Consider the following 14,655-nt stretch of genomic DNA (forward strand, 5'->3'; position numbering starts at 1 on the left):
CATCGTAAATTTTAAGTCAAATAAAACAAAAATATTATGCACTTTCCCGATTATGACGTAATTATAATTTATTTGAATATTTCGCTTGTTTTTATTTTAAAATTTTCTATAATGTACTTGTTTTTTAATTTTTAATTTTGTAAGTAATGACAGACTTAACGGCTGAAAAAAACGGCGGTGATTGCCGAAAAGATTCGGAACTGCCCGAACTGAGCCAAACCGTATTAATTTTTATGCCTTACTTTACTCGCGTGATGAGAAAAAGTCTCATTGCTTTTTAAAATAAATCTTTTAAAAATATTTTTTATGTCCGAAATAATTTTTAAATTTCAAAATCATAAAAAGCATAAAATTTCATTAAGATAAAAAAAATTTCACTAGGTCATTCCATTTAAAATTACTTAGAAAAAAATATTTGAAGGCAAGTGTGAGAGAAAAACTCATAGCGCGGGTGCTGAAGGGTTAAAATATCACAAACAACGAGACACGAAAACACTGACGTACATATAAATAAAGCAACGATCTATGATGTTATCGTCAAAAATTTTATTGATAAAGTGGTAGACGTTCAGTAGATGGCAGCAGCCGGCTGTTTCCGTAGGCACGAAAAAATTTTTTGCTCCCGGCGATGTAAGTGGGGCGCGTGTAACTCCACTAGGAGAGGGAAATGAGACTTTAGGCCTTAAAATTAGGGAGGGAAGTGCGTACTTTCGACTAAGGGATAAAGAAAAAATAATTTTCTCCTCGACGGGCGGAAAGCGTCAACTTTCGTCCCGCTGTGCAAAACGAAGTTGCCGTTTTCCGCCTCCGTCGAGGAGAAAAATAGCATACACTCCTCGGGAAGTAAATAAGAAAGCCTCAGATCACATGTTTGTTGACCTCGGCTTCGCCTCGGCCAACAATTACATGTGATCTGAGACATTTCTTACTTTACTTCCCTCGATGTGTAATATACTATTTGTTTTAACTCAGATTTAAATGTTAAAATAAACATTTTACACCTTTGGTAATGAAGTTATTTAAACTAAAAACGACATTTGCTATGTATATATATATATTGTCGTTTATCCCCAAGCAAGCACATTGGAATCGTTAAATACACGCGAGACCGCACACGGGGTTTTTGCATTTCATGAGTGGTCGTCGTAGTCGTGGAACACAAGTCGCGCACGCGGGCACGTGTGCGTTGCTCCAAGTAATAGACGCATTTGTCCGCGGTCCATTAAAAACACATCGGTTTCATTTCATTTTCATTTGCTCAACCGGATGGTTTACTTTTCAGAGCAGACTCAGTCGTAGGGGAGTCAAATTTACGTCAAAAAATATAAATATATACGTATACATGTATATATAAACAAGAACTTAATCAACGTGAGAACTTGTTTTAATTTTAAATAGAAAAATCAACGTTTAAAAAAAAATTTTTTTCATCTACTTTTTTATCATAGGGTTGAATAACTCAAGTCAATTTGACGCAGTCAAATAGAATTAATGTGTATACATATATACCTGAACTGCGGACGCTTAGCATATAGAACAATCTATCACTTGTGTGTCCCACTGAGTAGAGATTCACATATATATAAATATATATAGAAGGTATGAGCGCCGATAAACACCAATGACCCGGTAACCACGACCGCAGTCTCGCCAGGTAACCGAAAGTCAATATTTAACTGACCATTAAAGCTTACTGTCATTAAATATATAAACATATACATATATATCTCATCTTTGATGTATGTATTATTCAGCCTCCCGATATTTGCTTCAACTCAAAGAATAATAAAACGTCAACGTTATATTTTATATAAATGTTTAAAAATAAAATTTAGATGTTTGACTTTTTATTTTAAACATTCGACCATTTTAATTTAATGAAAAAGCGGCAAAAAATTATAATTTAAATCCATGTACTGGCAGTTTAACTCAAGTTTTGCAAAAGCATTATTTGGATAGATTATAATTGAAAAAAAAGCACGTTTCGAGATACAACAATCGATGTTTTATTAATGATAAGATTAATAAATTTTTTTTATATATATTTAAGTTTACTTGACCTAGATTGAACTTTACTTGTCGCATATATTTTAACAAACAATAATTTTAATAAAAGTTTTATATGTAATTAAATTAATAAATTTGGTTTTATTTACTTTTTCTTGGCTTTAAATCGGAATATTGGAAAAATCTCGACGAAAAAATAAAAATTGTATAAAAAACTATAAATATTTCTTTATATTATAAACGTATATACAAATAAGTTAAGAATTTTCAACTTATCGGTCTATCGATAATGTCTCAAGAATCCGACGAGACATTGGACAATAAAAGTCTAAGCACTCGCAAAATTACTCCATTTCTAATAAACCTGACAAATAATATAAACTTTTTTTTTTATTACTATTCACATTTCCTATCGTTAAACTTTAAATACTTAATAACTCGATATTAAATAATATTGAAAAAAATATCTCACTCAAGTGTTCAATATCGGATGTCACGAGTTAATAAAAGCTAATGACTTTTTATAAAGAAATCTTTTATTTTTAATATTTTTCGTTACGGTGGGAATGACAAAAAAAAATTATGGTGCCATAAGTTTTACTGAGAAACGACCTTACGAGTTTACGCGTTATCCAAATAATTTACTTTCAAACTCATGCACCTACGAAGAAAAAAAAAATATACCACGCGTTCCGTGCCATGTGCTATAACATCAGGACTATAAATATAACTTTCTTTCTTTTTAAAATCCCAGTAACTTCATCTGCCTTTTTTTATATTTTCTTACACCTTATCGACACCCCAAGACCAAGTTCAATGATTATCTAAACAATTAATAAATTTACTAGCTAATTATAGAATAAATGTAACAAATTCAAAATTAGGTTTTTATCAAACAATTTTTACTAAATAATTAATAATATATTTAAATTGAATATTATTTTTTCTATGTCGTTACCGATGAATCTAAAGTTGTGAATATATTGGAATATTATAGTAGATTAAAATTGACTCGTGAAATTTAAAAGTATTCAATAAAAGAAAATTGGCTTTTATCTCTTTCTTTTATTATTTTCCTCACATTATTATTATTATTATTTTAGTTGATTTATTATTCAGACATCGGATTTCTTATTATTCGTTTGATCATCTCTAAAATATATAAATTTATAATTAATAACTCTTTGTATGAGCTTATAAAAAAAAAAATTTTCAACCAATTAATGATAATAAATCTGTCAATATTTAACTTTGCTACACAATTACTTTTTTTATCAATTCTTATAGAAATTATATGATAAAAATAAATTAGCATATAAATGGAAAAAATTCATAGATAAATTTAAAAAATGAATATTTTATTTAAGAGGAAATAAAAATTTTTATTTGTAGCATTGATTTGTTAATGTTTGTTCTGCTCTACTCTACTCTTATTTTTTTTTTTTTTTATCTTTGGCTCTTTATATATTTTAGTTCGCTAGCTAAAGTTAGGAGTTCATTACTGTGAAAGAAAAATATACCATGACCTGGTAATACGAGTATATATGTAGTCTATGGCATGTATGGAGTTTATATATACATATATACAATAATTCTATACTGCAGACACGCAAAGTAAAGCTCTTATAGAAATTCTCGACTCAATTTCATTTTAGCTCTTGGAATCTTTCAGATCTATATGGACTTACGGCTCGTAACTGTTGAGAAATGTTTAGTTTTATTTTCTTACTGTTTTTCTTATGCGACTACTGTATGATACAAATATATATATGTAAGTTTACAGACTGCCACTATAGACTATTGCAGTCTGGCTGATAAAGTTATAAAGACAAAAAAATTAAAATAAATTTTTAAAAAATAAATATTTATGAGAAAGCTAATGTATTGGTTAAATATATATGAAATATATATTGATCAATATGAGACGGAGGTACTTTTAAAAGTCTAAGTACACTAGACGTTCATATTTCTCATTTTTATTTTTAATTCTATTTATTTTTAATTTTTTTTTTTTTTTAAACATTTTACAAATTTACTAAAAAATAAAATGAATTCTCAACTTTTCACTCTCTACTCAGACCAACCGCACTTATCCTCTTGATACACTCCATCAAGCTTACTCACTCGTATTTCACTAGGAAACTCTTGTCAAATTTATTTTTATTTCATTTTATTTATATTATTTGTGTTTTTTTTTTTCCTTCTTTTCCACAGGAAATTTTTATTCTTCATTTATAGTAATGCTAATACTTTATCTGCTATTATATTTATTTATAAAGAATATATTTAGTTGATGTACAATAGGAAAGAGGTCAATGGCTCTTTATTATTTATTTATTTTTTTTTTGTTCGCCGAATGAATTAATTAGGACTTGATATTTAAGTTGTATAATATTTGAATTTAAATATCTAGGTTTACGTTTATCTGAAAGTTCATAAATAAAAATCTACCCGAGAACACTTGTGTCTTTGAAGTAAAAAAAATGATTATGTTAAGTTTAAATTTTTTTTAGACTTTACAAGATTCATTGTGTCTCTCCTTCTTCTAATTAGTCAACTCGCTTGTATACGGGCATCTTAAATAATTTATTGTAAGTACACATAACTATAGACCCTTATAAATTGCATATATGTATTTAAGTGGACACCTATATTATAATAGAGAGTAGAATTTAATGAATGAGGATCTATCATCGTCTTGATTCTCGTATATCAATGAAAAACGAAAAGTAAAGACATAAAAATATCTTGAAAGAAAAAAATATATAAAAGAAGGTAGTCAGAAAGGAGACACTCTATTCTATTCAACATATATATAATAGGGAATGGTATATGTATATAAAATATACGAAAGTCAGCTTGTTCATCTTGAATCCGTGAATGAAAGTAACAGAAGCAGCAATGTCGTCCTATCCCTATCCCTATCCCTGTTCCTATTCCAGTACAAAACTTACACTATGTATATATATATATATATATATACAATACTAGAGACTGGATTCAGCTCAGTCGTTTTTCTCCTTGAGGCACCAAAGCGAAAGAAAAAAGAATTTATAACAGAGAATGAAGACAGGACTAGTTGGTAAAGAGTGAAAATAACTGAGAAGGCGATAATATGTATAAAAGTTAAAGGGGAAAAAGAAAGAAAAGAGAGTAAGAATGAAAAGAGTAGCGGAAAAACTGTAATGGATCTGTTTTTAAGATCCACTCCTGTCGAAAGCTCAGTTTACAATTTGCTCCACCTCTACCTCTACCTCAACCTCAAACTTCATCTCCATTTCCATCTCCGTCACTGTCTCTATACTGTTATGTAATCTATTATATTCATTTAAATTGATATTACGAACTAGAATCCAGTTTCACTTGATACGAATAACAAAATGTCGATAATATTTTTTTTATCAGTTAATAGAAATAAACTTTCGAAAAAATTTTATCCAAGTATAAATAAGTTATAAAAATATTAACTGATTGAGTTACATCGAAAAAGTTTCTATAAATATTTTTATTAAACTTTAATGTGATTTTATTTGAGATAAAAATAAATGTATTTATTTTTTGCTGTTGAAGAAAATTTTTCACATAGAAAATAAAATCAAACGGAAAATTACTAAAAGATTTTAAAAAGCGAGTAAAAAAAAATGAATAATTACAAAATTAACATTAGACAGTAATATTAAATGAAATAAATTTGTTTCCTTTGATTCTTAAATATATATACATTTGAGAATTAAATGTATATAGGATTGGTCTGGTGTCGCGATTTCAACGACAGGATGTTTACATTGAGTTGGCCTTTATTGCTGCACACAGAAACTCTCAAGTTGATACAACAACAACAATCTATATGTGTATGTACGTATGTATGAAATGTATGTAGACTTTGAAAGCTTCAGAAAGTGACACCACAGACACCCGAATACGAATACGAATTCCCAACCCAACAAACTTGTCGAAAACTACACCAGCAATAGTTGATTTCAAGTTTAAAGTTTATAAGTCAACGTCTTGCTCTCATTTCATCTATCCAGACTTTAATGTTCCAGTATATATCTATATAAAAGATATATAAATCTTGTGAGCACTTGAGATCAAGACAAAAGTTGTCGTTTACGTGACAGAAATTTAAAAATAAAAATAATGGTAATAAATAATGGAATTGACAATTATTAAATTAAATTTATAACTAAACGATAAGAGGTAAAGTCAAAAAAAAGTTTTAAAATAATGAGGATAAATATTTTAGTTGCTGTCACAACATCAGACAACAATATTCGTTAAACGTTTGTTTGGATCACGAAACATGTATCATCTAGATAACGATGGTAATTTAGCGAGGTTCTTTGCAAGAAGAATAGGGTAAAGGAGAGAAAGGATAAAACGATCTTCGTATGTCTCGAGGGTCCGGGAACAAGAAAGAAATAAATAAAAAAATATATAGAAAGAAGTAAAGATGCATAACAAGTCTGAGGTAACAATGAAACATCAATTGAAAGTTTACTTTTTTTTTATTTTTGACAAAAAATAAAATTTCATTTTCAAATCGAAATGTTAAAAGCTACAACTTTTGTTAGGAATTTTAAAAATTTTTAATTAAAATATAAGTCATGTAAAAAATTTATTAACTGGGTTTAAAAAAAAAAAAATACTGACAGTATCGTGGAAAAAAACTATAAAACATATTTTTTTTTAATTAATAAACCTCTCACCGAAAAATAAAAAATAACAGACTAGCAATAACCACCGACGCTTTGCAAAAAAAAAAAAAAAAGGAAACAAAGCAAAAAAAATATATATCCAGTTAAAACATAAAAACATTCGATTGATCCGTCGATACAACACAGTCATACAGTTGACCCTTTCTCTTTTGAGAGCGTATCAAACCAATTGAAGCCAAATACCAGTGATACTAAAAAACAAACAACAGCCTAAAAAAATATAACCCGAAAAAAGTAAATTTAAACAAAAATTTACAAAAAACCATCACAATAAATAAACTAAAACTTTTTTTTTTTTCATCAATATTCTTTACATAAAAATGTCGAGTCATTGTTCAGCACAAGACAGAAATATTGACACAGATAAAATTTTATATAAAATAACATATATCGTGTATAACGAGGAAACTATACGAGAAAAATTGCACGATAAGTCAAACACGTCGTCGTTCTTCCAATATTTTCTCGCATTTATCTCTGATCCAACTAAAATAACAATAAAAAATCTTGCAAAAAAAAACGAGAATAAAAATTTTAATTAAAAATTTCATCACTAAAAAAAATTTCTCGTAAATCAATAAAAAATTATAATTGTTTTAATAATAATAATATTTAAGTATGTTCTACATGGTCAAGTAGAATAAACGCATGTACTTAAAATGTACAGGGGTTAGAAGAAAGAAAAAAAAAAGTCGAAGAAAATACGTGAGAAATTGTTGAATCGGGCGATAATAATAATAATTAAAGCGTTAAATAAGCGATCGAGCGATCTGTAAGTCTAAAATGTAGAGTAAAAAGAATTTATATGTGGGTATAATGTGGATATGTAGTAGTAAGAAGAGGGGGTGAAAATAAAAAGGGGGAATGAATGTTGGATCTAAATGGCTGTGGGGTATATTTCGTCGAGGGTAAACGGGGTGTTGATGACAATGACGGGAGTACATGACAAAAGCAGCCCTTAGCTGCGCACGCGTTCGATTCAATCTGATGAATGGCCTGAGTGTCTTATTCATTCGTATTTCTATTTTCATATAAGTAAAGGGGAGTAAGAACAAACTATTTCACTCATAATTTATACACATGTGTAGGTGTGAATATAAATGTGTGTATGCATTTTTTTTTTCTTTATCTTATGCAATTTTATAATCTATTGAATTTAATGTACAGTTATAATAATAATGGGCGAATTACTAAATATTTAAGAGGGTGTTATATAAAGAGTGTGTGTATGTGGTAAATATCATGGGTAATACGGATGAATGTTTGGGGTTTCATTTTTTTTTTTCTTCTTCTCCATGTGTGTATTTAAATATTTAGGTAAGTGAAATGTACTTAATGGTAGGTCAGTTTTAGTAATTGCGATAAGCTAAATATTTGTTTTGTTGCCTGTAATTTTTTTTTTCTTTCGTGAATTGAAGATTGAGAAAAAATTAATTGAAATACTTATCGGTATTAATTTTATTAAAAATAATACCTTTTTTTTTCTTTAATAACAATTGAATAATTGCCTTGATTTTAGGGTCCCTCCCCTATATATTAATGATCGAAAATAAGAGAAATAGTGAGGACATTATTTCCCTCGAGGGTCTATTTCGTCCCACTTTGACATACTTAAAAAAATTACTTATCCGTAAGTATCATTAATATTTTTAAAACGGATAATTCTTTACAAGTTAATTAAAATAATAAATAAATACAATAAAGTCAAATTATATAATATATATATTATTGGACTAAGTAGTTATTGTACTTAGAGACCTACGACAAAATACATATTGTACTTGGAGTTAAATATTCTCGCTACTAAATTATTATCATTACGGTCCTAAAACTGCCTTCAAATAGAATTAATAAATCATCCACGAGTAAATGTTAACTCTCGTCATTTATATATTCCTATGACGTAATTTTACTGAGTAATTTTGTATTTTATAAGTCTCTTTAAGCGAAAAAACTAAATTTCCACATATGTGTTTTAATTTAAAAAAATGTCAAAGTAAAGACGAAAAAAAGTTTTTAGCAAGTACTCGTATTAAAGTCAGCGTGAGATGAGGGATAATTTAAAAAAAAAAAAAAAAGTGTACGGTGGACGAGTTAGGTCAAGTGCCAAACATTTTATTCGTTTGTATGAAACCGCCGTAATAACTGTGAGGTGTAACATGACAGAATAAAATAGAGTAGAGTAGAGTCGAGTTGAGTAAACCAAAGTAGTAGTAAAGTGTTGGGATGTTGAGAGTTAAGTATACTGGTGAAAAGTTAGAACAAAACTAAACTATATATACAGATATATTAATATTATATACAAGTATAAGGCCTTAAGTAGACCGAAAAAAATAAAAAAACGTTTATAGAAGACGTAAAAGTCAAAGTTGTAAGACGTGTTGATGTAACCCAGGTCCCTCAACTAATCCAAACAATTCTGTACATTATATTACTTCTTAAGAAATATATCTATATAAATATCATCCTCGACGTCTTATTCACGTGTGTCATCAAAGACTGCAATATTCAGTAGCTCGCTCGACGTCTTCCACCAGTAGAGTGTTGGCGTCAAGAGCGTAATTGCTAGACGTTAATTATCACATGAATGAGCAAGAAGCTACAGATATTATGATGCTCCATCAAGGCATCAGGGATATGTCACGTTTTTTTTTTTCATACATAAACACATACATACATCTATATATTATTTATACCTTTTTTTATTTATAACCATAATAATGCAGCCAATGGGATGTGTACTTGATATTTAACTCTGCATTATACAAGTGAGACATTCATTCAGTTCATAAATATATAAGACGAGGGTTACAAGTGTGAATTTATAAAAAAAATTACTTTTCAAATGTTAATGCATTCAAGTACTTGGAGAATTAGTTTTTTTAATTGTTGACATAAAAAAAAACTATGACTGCATGAGAACATTTCGTACAATAAAAAATTTTTAATCTTATTCGAAATTATCGGGATTATGGATTTGAATTGATGTTTTAATATGCCATTGCAAGTATCATTATGTGAATATGTGCCCGTATATATGTATGTTTATTTATGCGTTCTAAATATATATGTACGTGTGATGCAGATATCTCACGAATGAATAAACGGATATTGGGTTTTTTAGTGAATCGATACAACACAGTTCACCTGACAGAAATTATTGTTGGCTAAAAACAAGTCATGATTAAAATGCATATTTTTATAAATATTTCTTATAAAAAAAATCAATCAAAATTATAATCCTGTAATGTTTAAAAATCTTACGAGCATAATATTAAATTTCGTAAGACAATTGATTTAAATTTTTAATATTTTCTCAAGTATATGCACCCTTTGAAAACACATGCGTTTTATCCAATCCAATTTAAAATATTTACGAAATTAAGTTACTATTTTTGAATCCCCTCAAATCTAAAAAACTAAATAAAATTATTAACGCTTGTATAAATCAGTTATATTGTCATAAAAATTATCCCCAAACTTATGTAATACAATAACGGAGCCAGTGAATGGACGAATGGATATTGGCTTGACATATGAACACATTTGGGTTAGTGTCGCAGTGTCGCAGGACCATATGATGAAATAAAATTTTTTTCATCGTTCCCCTGACTGACAATTTATAACAACTCACTAAATTACTCTGATAAAAAAAATATGACTTACCAGTTTGTGGAAGAAGTTACCGGATAATTTACGTCGCGTCGTAAGCCATCAGATTTAAAAATAAAATTAATAAAGATTCATCTATCACAGAATAAAATAAAATCACATAGAATGGGAATTAACGAAAACACAAAACAATAATCACAAACGATAAATAAAACACGAAACAAATAAATCAAACACTCACTGGACACTAAACGATAAAAAACCGGCAAACACTTTTAACACAAAATAAACGCGGGAATGAAAAATTATTTAAAATTGAAATTTTGATGACTTTATTAAATATTTAATTTTGGGGAGACTTGAACGCGGATAAACGCGACGACAAAGTGATCTACGAGCCCGTTACACGTTGAATGATGATATGTGATTTCGCGCGGGATTCCGTTTGCCGGAAGGACGCCGGAGAAAACAACATTGATTTTGCGCATGCTCTCCTCTGCGCACGCATTTCATCCCCACTTACTCTAGTTCCTCTAGATGCACGTACTCGTTCATAATTCTCCGTCAATTTTTTGTTTCTTATGGATGCGATTCGCAACTATCGCCCCTGATACCGGTATGTGAAAGAAGATATCACAGGGAAATAAATATAAAGTGAAATCAACAATGTCAAAAATTCAAACTTTGATTGACAGGAAAACACCATGAAATAAAATTTTCTCAGGACTTTTTTGGCTTTCTCCTACTAGAGGACGTCATAATAAACAAAAAACGTTTATATTGTGATGGTTTATTCCCAACAGGAGCAAAGTTACGGACCACACTTCATAGGAAAGACATGAACAGCTTCATCTCCACCCATCTCCACCTCATCCTGATATGGGTCTGAACTCAAAAAATAAATTTTTCTCAGGATTTTTTTGGGTTTCTTGTACTAGGGGACATCATAATGAACAAAAAACGTTTATATTGTGATGGTTTATTCCCAACAGGAGCAAAGTTACGGGCCACTCTTCATAGATAATCATCTCCACCCATGTCCACCGATCTCCACCTCATCCTAATATGGGTCTGAACTCAAAAAATAAATTTTTCTCAGAATTTTTTTTGGTTTCTCCTACTAAGAGACATCATAATAAACAAAAAACGTTTATATTGTGATGGTTTATTCCCAACAGGAGCAAAGTTACGGACCACTCTTCATAGATAATCATCTCCACCCATGTCCACCGATTTCCACCTCATCCTGACATGGATCTGAACTCAAAAAATAAATTTTTCTCAGGATTTTTTTGGGTTTCTCCTAGTAAGGGACATCATAATGAACAAAAAACGTTTATATTGTGCTGAGTTATACCCAACAGGGAAAAAATTACGGGCTACTTTTCATAGCGAAACTTGTTCTTTATGAATGATTATTTTTTAAACTTTAATTACAAAAGGATAATTAAACGTTGAATAAATTTCTCATTTCCGTTTATAAATTTCATAGCTAAAAAATAACCTCTTAATTCACATAAACATAAATTAATTTTTTTTAATCTCAAGATTAGGTCTAGTCTGCGCTCCAGTGGAAGAACATGCCGAGAATTCAAAATAACAAGTACCATTGAGTCTATTGCTCGTATTCTATTGCATCGCCGAACTTTCAAGATGGGGTTAGCAGTGAACCGTATGCAAACACACATACATATATATTTGTATATACATATATAGACAAAAATTACTAGTACTGGTACTAGCTCTAGTCTCTGTAGCCTTCGGAGCTTAGTTTAAAAATATAAACTCCCGCGCCTTGTGTAAACGAACTTATACATTTAAATACACACACATACATTGTAAGGCATCTATAGCCGACTAGATCTACCCCAGAGGAATGCCCCTATATCTAGGATAAAATATATATAGATATTGTACCCCTGAAGGGTGAGAGTTATCGAGACGATCGAGAGTACAGCAGCCCGATCAGTTTAAGCGCCACAGGCAGTCAGTAAAAGCAAATTATTTTTTTTACAATCCAACTTTTTTGTTTCAAAACATTGTTTATTTATTTATGAAATGTTTCGATACATAAAAGAATTTTTGTTATCCAATGTATTGTTAAAAATACTTTTGTTACAATTTACAGTAATGTGGATGTACATGTGCATGTAAATTATTTTTATTTCAATGTATTTTTTTATTTCTTTTTTAAAATACTTGTAACTAAAAAAATAAAAAAATAAAAAAGAGCGTAAAAACACAGACACAAAGAGAACGATGGAGAAAAATGAACAAGGACAGAATCGTCGACGCGTAAACGTATATCGCTCTTCCGTGTCAACGTCGTGCTGTGATGACTGGTGTCTCGTCTTCTTATTTTTATTCCAGTCGCGCTCCAAGTGCGACAACTTTTAATTCAGCATAAAGAGATACACAGAAAAATATAAAAGTTTAAGTAAAAATAATAATAAAAAAATTCCGTATTTAATTCCAAGCCTCACAATATGTATAGACACATAGCTCCATACAGTAAAATTTTGTATAGAAAAATTCATATATACATATCATATATTATTTAATCAAAGTCAGACTTTTTATTTACACAGGATTTTAATTAAAGTCATTTGCGTTTACCCTAAAATTTTTAAAACATTTTTATACAACAATTGTAAGTTAAGATTAATATATTCATACCGCACTACCTGAGGATTCAATTAACACTTTAACCAATCCAATTATCCTCTTATTATAATACCTGTCTACCTGTAATGACATCGAGCTGGAATTTCTAATGACAGCTGTCTCCCAGGAATATCCGTAAGTTCTACTACTCGTATACTACAATGTAGATTGTACAGTAGTCAATTCTATATAACCGAGTACGAGAGTACTATTACATGTTCTCATTTATATACCTATATACATGTATATGCGTAAGGGAAGTCATAGGTGGGGGGTACGACTAAGGGGTAATATCCTCAGAAGCGGGTTAACTTGGGGTGCTGCACGACAACATCACAGCAACGATCGCAGAAGAGGCTCCGCTATGTATATATACATATATATGAACTAGTATATTATAGTGTAGTGGATACAGTGAGGGTCGAAAGACTGCTTTTGTTCAACATGTTCAAGTGCATGTGTCTCATCGGAACATATCAAGATATATGTATATACATCTTTATAAATAAATAATTATTAACTTTATTGCGCATCTCAAATGTACCTCTCACTTGAAACTGATGTTCTCCCAGAATTACCCAAATCATCTTGTGCCTGGATAATTTTACTTAAAAATTACCTAGACCACTTGGTAAAGTATAAAAATTAGATGATGGATGTAAAATAGAGAAGCACATAGACATCGCGACCACTCCTCACACATCCTTGGGAAGCTTTTTCAGGGATCAAATGCGGCTGTACGCATAATAACCGAGTATGCACCCGCACCCGCATCTACATCTACATCCAGACTTACACACACTGATACTTACAGTCTAACGATAAGAACTCAAGTGTAAGTTTACAGTATATACCCATAGAGAGACAAGACCTGCTGCGCTAACATTTTATTTATTACGGTTGATGACTTTTTTTCCGTCATATGAATATTCTCTCTCTTTCTCTCTCTCTCTTCTCGTTTTCCACTTGTTTTTTACTTTTTTTGCTCAATCTCAAAAGACCAAAATCTCAAAAGACCATTGTCTGTTTTTTTCATTCATATCACTAGACTTATCTGACATTAAAGTAACGATAAAAAAAAAAAAAGAAATGAACCACTCATATGAAATCCTACATCATTAAATTTTGTAATAAAAATTTTTTCATTTAATATTTTATTTAATAGCATGTGTTATCAGTTATCACGTATTAAACGTGAGCATAGTATTTGATTATCGTTTATCCTCGTAAACATAAATGTTAAAAATGATTTATGAAAGTAGATATGTACTAGTATGGATATAGAGATATATATATTTAGATAGCTAAACTAAACTATAAAAGCTAGTTGAAGCAAAGTCATTTGCGGCAACGACGTTGGTAACATATCTCAAAGACAACATCTTACCGGTCACGGAAAATGGCTCGCGCAATCTTAGACTTGAATGTCTCATCGTATCCAAAGCTAAGCTCCCAACCCATTCAGCGGACAAGTAGATATCAAATGAAAACATTGAAACAGACTGCAGTCCATGGCTACTAAAACCGGTATTTATGTATATCTACATGTATAATACCCTAAGTATACATGTATACTAGAGAGATGAAGCTAGACCAGAAACAGCATCCGGATTCGTATAATATTTGCACTAAGATATCGCAAAGGTATCATCTT

At 30.0% G+C, this 14,655-nt stretch overlaps 1 protein-coding gene across 3 annotated transcripts in view; it reads right to left on the reverse strand.

Moving 5' to 3' along the window:
• LOC130675069 (uncharacterized) overlaps positions 1–14,655 on the reverse strand; it is a 126,493-nt gene that overhangs the window by 107,385 nt on the left and 4,453 nt on the right. For 2 of the 3 annotated variants that reach the window (XR_008991201.1, XM_057480533.1), the window contains exon 1: positions 10,392–10,712. The exons of the other annotated variant lie outside the window; for it this stretch is intronic. The gene's annotated coding sequence lies outside the window, so the exon portion shown is untranslated. Of the gene's footprint in view, positions 1–10,391; positions 10,713–14,655 lie in introns of those variants that run through there. 3 annotated transcript variants of the gene reach the window in all.

This window comes from Microplitis mediator, chromosome 9 (assembly GCF_029852145.1).
Source record: "Microplitis mediator isolate UGA2020A chromosome 9, iyMicMedi2.1, whole genome shotgun sequence".
NCBI classification, from domain to species: domain Eukaryota; kingdom Metazoa; phylum Arthropoda; class Insecta; order Hymenoptera; family Braconidae; genus Microplitis; species Microplitis mediator.